At 42.3% G+C, this 7,155-nt stretch overlaps 2 non-coding genes across 2 annotated transcripts; both read left to right on the forward strand.

Annotated features, from left to right (window-relative positions):
- Positions 1-752: 752 nt before the first annotated feature.
- trnas-aga (transfer RNA serine (anticodon AGA)) lies at positions 753-834 on the forward strand. Its single transcript has one exon. It is a non-coding gene; the product is annotated as a tRNA-Ser (tRNA).
- A 2,532-nt stretch (positions 835-3,366) lies between these two features.
- Positions 3,367-3,448, forward strand: trnas-aga (transfer RNA serine (anticodon AGA)). The gene has a single exon. It is a non-coding gene; the product is annotated as a tRNA-Ser (tRNA).
- Positions 3,449-7,155: the final 3,707 nt, after the last annotated feature.

The raw sequence follows: 7,155 nt of genomic DNA on the forward strand, positions 1-7,155 counted from the left end.
ACCAGACACCACTAGCTCCACCACCAGACCCCAGCAGCATCACCACCAGACCCCAGCAGCATCACCACCAGACCCCAGGAGCTTCCACCACCAGACCCCAGGAATTTCCATCACCAGACCCAAGGAGCTTCCATCACCTGACCCCAGGAGCTTCCATCACCTGACCCCAGGAGCTTCCACCACCAGACCCCACTAGCTGCACCACCAGACCCCAGCAGCATCACCACCACACCTCAGGAGCTTCCACCACCAGACCCCAACAACAACTCAACAACCTCAACAACCCGGCTCACCTGGAGCCACCCAGAGACCCGGCTCACCGTCCGAACCAGGGGACCCGCTTTTAAGTCCCCTACCCCCCTCCCCCCCACTGTGTGGCGGAGTCACATCCTGGTTATACAGCAGAGTGGCGCAGCGGAAGCGTGCTGGGCCCATAACCCAGAGGTCGATGGATCGAAACCATCCTCTGCTACTTAAGAGATCCTCTCATACATGAGATGTGAGAGATTAACTGAAATCTATCCAGAGCTTTTTGGAAACAAGAAAGTGGATGTATGATCTATGAACATACTGCACTGACTGTTGATGAAAATGCATTTAATCAAAATGAGGATGAAAATATGTCTCAACCTAATAAAGTAAAACCAACCATTTTAAAATAAAGTAAAACCAACCATTTTAAAATAAAGACTCTAAATTGTCTATTTCTGAAGATTCACACACACACACACACACATACACACAGCTGACAGGTTGTTGTGGCCGAGTGGTTAAGGCGATGGACTAGAAATCCATTGGGGATTCCCCGCGCAGGTTCGAATCCTGCCAACAACGAGTAATGTATGAATGTGCAAGACTACTGCCTAATTTGCAGTTATTAATCATATCCAGTACTGTCTTTCAAAAGTAATCAGTTGGCTTCCCTTGTGGTACATTTTGTATTTTCTACCCAGCATGGTAATACCGATGGATGATTTTTAATTTTACCGCACCAGGACAACTTATATGAAATCACACATTTATTTCTAACATGAATGATTTGAAGATAGGATTTTTTTTTCGTTACGCCCGCCATTTTCAAAGCATGCAAGTTTTCGTAGTGTATTGGTTATCATGTTCGCCTAACACGCGAAAGGTCCCCTGTTCGAAACTGGGCGGAAACATGTATTACTGCAATAATATTATTTGGACTTGGAAAACCCCTCTAATCCTCTTCTTGGTGCTCGGCACAGGAAGGTCGACCATCTCTTTCTCGCATTGGGTCTTATGCAGAAATGAATTTCGTTGCAGTTCCACAACTGATTAAAAGCCAGTCATTCCCCATTTACCTAATCTTTCAAATGTCCAACTTTACAGGAAAAAAAGAAACATATTACAGAGATTTTTTACAGGATCTTTTCGTCATGCCCGCCTTTTTCAAAACATGTAAGTCACTAGCTCCACCACCAAACCCCAGCAGCATTAACACCAGACCCCACTAGCTCCACCACCAGACCCCAGGAGCTTCCAACACCAGACCCCACTAGCTCCACCACCATACCCCAGCAGCATCACCACCAGACCCCAGGAGCTTCCACCACCAGACCCCAGGAGCTTCCACCACCAGACCTCAGGAGCTTCCACCACCAGACCCCAGGAGCTTCCACCAGACCCCAGCAGCATCACCACCAGACCCCACTAGCTCCACCACCAGACCCCAGCAGCATTACCACCAGACCCCATCCACCACCAGACCCTACTAGCTCCACCACCAGACCCCAGCAGCATTACCACCAGACCCCATCCACCACAAGACCCCACTAGCTCCACCACCAGACCCCAGCAGCATCACCACCAGACCCCATCCACCACCAGACCCTACTAGCTCCACCACCAGACCCCAGGAGCTTCCAACACCAGACCCCACTAGCTCCACCACCGGACCCCAGCAGCATCAGCACCAGACCCCAGGAGCTTCCACCACCAGACCCCAGGAGCTTCCACCACCAGACCCCAGGAGCTTCCACCACCAGACCCCAGGAGCTTCCACCACCAGACCTCAGGAGCTTCCACCACCAGACCCCAGGAGCTTCCACCACCAGACCCCAGCAGCATCAGCACCAGACCCCAGGAGCATCACCACCAGAACCCAGGAGCTTCCACCACCACACCCCAGGAGCTTCCATCACCAGACCCCAGGAGCTTCCACCACCAAACCTCAGGAGCTTCCACCACCAAACCCTAACAACAACTCAACAACCTCAAAAACCCGGCTCACCTGGAGCCACCCAAAGACCCGGCTCACCGTCCGAACCCGGGGACCCGCTTTTAAGCCCCCCACCAACCGGCCACTGGAGTGAAAGAGCCAGCCCTTGGGCCTGGAGGACCAGGGCCCTGGTACCATAAACACCCAGACGCTCCTAGCACCATGGACAGCACTCTGTCAGATGCTCAAGCGCATATTGTTTTTTACTCATGTTCTGGTTTCAGGACCACAATAAAAACACAATAAAAGCTGAACAGGGTTCCATGGTGTAATGGTTAGCACTCTGGACTTTGACCCCAGGAGCTTCCACCACCAGACACCACTAGCTCCACCACCAGACGACAGCAGCATCACCACCACACCTCAGGAGCTTCCACCACCAGACACCACTAGCTCCACCACCAGACCCCAGCAGCATCACCACCAGACCCCAGCAGCATCACCACCAGACCCCAGGAGCTTCCACCACCAGACCCCAGGAATTTCCATCACCAGACCCAAGGAGCTTCCATCACCTGACCCCAGGAGCTTCCATCACCAGACCCCAGGAGCTTCCACCACCAGACCCCACTAGCTGCACCACCAGACCCCAGCAGCATCACCACCCCACCTCAGGAGCTTCCACCACCAGACCCCAAAAACAACTCAACAACCTCAACAACCCGGCTCACCTGGAGCCACCCAGAGACCCGGCTCACCGTCCGAACCAGGGGACCCGCTTTTAAGTCCCCTACCCCCCTCCCCCCCACTGTGTGGCGGAGTCACATCCTGGTTATACAGCAGAGTGGCGCAGCGGAAGCGTGCTGGGCCCATAACCCAGAGGTCGATGGATCGAAACCATCCTCTGCTACTTAAGAGATCCTCTCATACATGAGATGTGAGAGATTAACTGAAATCTATCCAGAGCTTTTTGGAAACAAGAAAGTGGATGTATGATCTATGAACATACTGCACTGACTGTTGATAAAAATGCATTTAATCAAAATGAGGATGAAAATATGTCTCAACCTAATAAAGTAAAACCAACCATTTTAAAATAAAGACTCTAAATTGTCTATTTCTGAAGATTCACACACACACACACACACACACACACACACACACATACACACAGCTGACAGGTTGTTGTGGCCGAGTGGTTAAGGCGATGGACTAGAAATCCATTGGGGATTCCCCGCGCAGGTTCGAATCCTGCCAACAACGAGTAATGTTTGAATGTGCAAGACGACAGCCTAATTTGCAGTTATTAAGCATATCCAGTACTGTCTTTCAAAAGTAATCAGTTGGCTTCCCTTGTGGTACATTTTGTATTTTCTACCCAGCATGGTAATACCGATGGATGATTTTTAATTTTACCGCACCAGGACAACTTATATGAAATCACACATTTATTTCTAACATGAATGATTTGAAGATAGGATTTTTTTTTCGTTACGCCCGCCATTTTCAAAGCATGCAAGTTTTCGTAGTGTATTGGTTATCATGTTCGCCTAACACGCGAAAGGTCCCCTGTTCGAAACTGGGCGGAAACATGTATTACTGCAATAATATTATTTGGACTTGTAAAACCCCTCTAATCCTCTTCTTGGTGCTCGGCACAGGAAGGTCGACCATCTCTTTCTCGCATTGGGTCTTATGCAGAAATGAATTTCGTTGCAGTTCCACAATATCATTTTATTTATTTCAAACCAACAAAACCACAACTCTTGTACTACAAAACAAGAACAGAAAGTTACAGGACACCATTGAACAGAACAAACAACAATACCAACAACAGACACTATAACAAAACAAAAACAAACACTGTTTGAAAAGGGGATGGCAGAAGCAAAGCTTATTCATTTCCATCCCCCGCCAACACACATATAACAAAGACAACCATAACACAAAGTTACTCCCTTAAACCCTCTTCCCCTCAATCATTTCATTTCTTTACATCAGTTTCTCTCTTCTTCCCTTTTATATAATTCAAAGACTGCTTTTCTGTACTTGCTTTTAAATTGACTGACACTTTGACTAAGTTTAATTTCATCTTCAAGGCTGTTCCACAGAATAACCCCTCCAACAGAAACACACATACTCTTAAGAGTTGATCTTACACTTTGTTGTTGTAATTTAAGTTTTCCTCTTAAGTCATACCTTTTACCACCTTCCCTGTCATAAAATAATTTTTGAATTAAACTTGGCAGAAGATAGTTTTTAGCTTTGTACATGATTAATGCAGTTTTCAATTTGACCAAATCAAAAAATTTTAACGCAGAGGCCTTAAGAAAAAGTAAATTAGTGTGATCATTGAACCTGACATTGAAAACTGTTCGTATGGCTCTTTTTTGTAATATATATAGAGGCAACAGGTTGGTTTTATATGCATTACCCCAGACTTCCACACAGTAACTCAAATATGGCAAAACAAAAGAATAATATAAAATAAGTAGAGACTGTTGGTTAAGTATGAACCTAGATCGCCTCATAACACCCACACTCTTTGCAATCTTGGAACATACATAGCCAATGTGAGTTTTCCAGCAGATTTTTTTATCAATTATCACGCCAAGAAATGTGATATGATTCACTCTTTCGATACTTATATTATGTATTATTATTTGCACTGGAATGTCAACTTTACGTCTGCCAAATAAAATTAGTTTTGTTTTTTCTAGATTAAGTGACAATTTGTTATAATCAAACCAGTTTTTCAATTTATTCATTTCCTGCATGATTTCTTGTAAAAGCTGCTGCAAGCCCTCACCAGAACAAATCATGTTGGTATCATCGGCGAAAAGTACAAATTTCATAACTTTTGAAACTTTACAGATGTCATTTATGTACAAAATAAAGTAGTAAAGGCCCCAATATTGACCCTTGAGGCACACCACAAGTGATATTTCTTTCTGAGGAAATATGATTGCCGATTTGGACAGACTGTTTCCTGTTACCTAGATAGCTTCTCAGCCAGTTCAAAACAGTCCCCCTAGTGCCATATCTCTCCATCTTTTTTAACAAAATATCATGATCTATGGTGTCAAAAGCTTTTTTCAAATCAATAAAAACTCCAATGGTGAACCTCCCTTTGTCTAAATGTGTGGTTATTTCTTCTATTAAATCAATAAGTGCATGTGAAGTAGATCTGTTTTTTCTGAACCCATACTGACTATCCGATAACAAATTATGCTTCTCTACAAAGCTATTTAATCTGGCAGCAAATAGCTTCTCCAGTAACTTGGAGAATTGCGGCAATAGGGAGACTGGTCTGTAGTTTGTAAATAGATGGCTGTCCCCAGATTTAAACAATGGTATTACTTTCGCAGTTTTCATTGAATTTGGGAATTTTCCTGACTGGAAGGACAGATTACAGATGTGCGTGAAAGGTTTTAAAATTCCATCTATGACCTTTTTCACTATTGCCATGTCAATCCCATGAAGATCTGTTGATGTTTTATTGCTACAGCTCCTAATGATTTCCATAATTTCATTTTCATCAACAGGATTAAGGAACATTGAACCTGGATTTCGATCTATTAGGTAGTCTAGTTTTTCATTTTCCATTGGAACCCTTTCGATAATCTTTTGTGCCAACTCCGGTCCAATCCCAACAAAGAATTTATTAAAACCATCCACCACATCGTCCATGTTCCTAATAGTCTTGTCTTTATCTACAAAATAATCTGGATAGTTCTCCTCCTTTGATCCGTTTCTAATAATTGTATTGAGCACCTTCCATAAACCCTTGATATTGCTTTTATTATTTTCAAGTAATGTAGTATAGTAATCCTTTTTACAATTCCTAATGATATTAAATAATTTATTTTTATATATTTTATATTTGGCTTCAGCATCTTTAGTTCTAACTTTGATGAATTTTCTATATAGAAGATTTTTCTTTTTGCAAGCATTTATTAGTCCTTTTGTTAACCATGGATTTACATACTTTTGTTTCTTGACATATTTTTTAATCGGACAATTTCTGTCATACAATTTTTTAAAAGTTTCAAGAAATAAGTCATACGCTTTATCACAGTCATTTTCTTGATATATTAATTCCCAGTTTTGAGTAATTAGGTCAGTTTTCAATGCATTGATTGATTCTTCTGTTTTAACTCTTATATATTTGCATCTGTCTAGGTTCTTTACCCATCTATACTTGATATCATACACTACAAAAACTGGAAGGTGATCACTAGTATCGTTAAGTAATAGTCCACTCACAGTATTGTTATCCAAAATGTTAGTGAAGATGTTATCTATTAAGGTAGCACTGTGTGACGTTATTCTGCTTGGTCTGGTGATTTTTGGGAACAAACACATGCTAAACATTACATCAACAAATTCCTCTGTTGGTTTATGCTTCTTAGCATTTAAAAGGTCAATATTAAAATCCCCACATATGAACAAATCCTTTTGGTTAATTACAGAAAACATTTTCTCCATCCACTCTTTGATTAGATCAATATTTGAACCCGGGGCCCTATAGATACAGCTTATAATAATATTCTTTCTTCTTTTCAATTGAATTTCAACTGTTACACATTCAAATACCTCATCCACAGCCAGTGACATGTTTTCTATGATTTTACAGTCAAAGTTTTTGTTAATATAGAGTGCGACACCCCCTCCTTTTTTGTGTTGTCTGTTTGTGTAAAACATTTCGTAACCACACATATTGAATTCTGTACCTTTTTCAGTATTTAACCAGGTCTCAGACATGGCAATTACATTAAATGGTGAATCAAAATGCTCTAAGTATTCTTTAATGGAACTATAATTTGTATACAGACTTCTGCTGTTAAAATGGATAAATGAAATTTTGTTTTCAGTATTAATCATTCTATTAAATTTCATATCCGTATAGTACTTACAATCATTACTTATATTCGCAAAAAAGTTATTATCAGGATCAATTTCATTCACCA

The sequence above is a fragment of the Cololabis saira genome, unplaced genomic scaffold (genome assembly GCF_033807715.1).
Source record: "Cololabis saira isolate AMF1-May2022 unplaced genomic scaffold, fColSai1.1 scf051, whole genome shotgun sequence".
In the NCBI taxonomy this organism is placed as follows: Eukaryota; Metazoa; Chordata; class Actinopteri; order Beloniformes; family Belonidae; genus Cololabis; species Cololabis saira.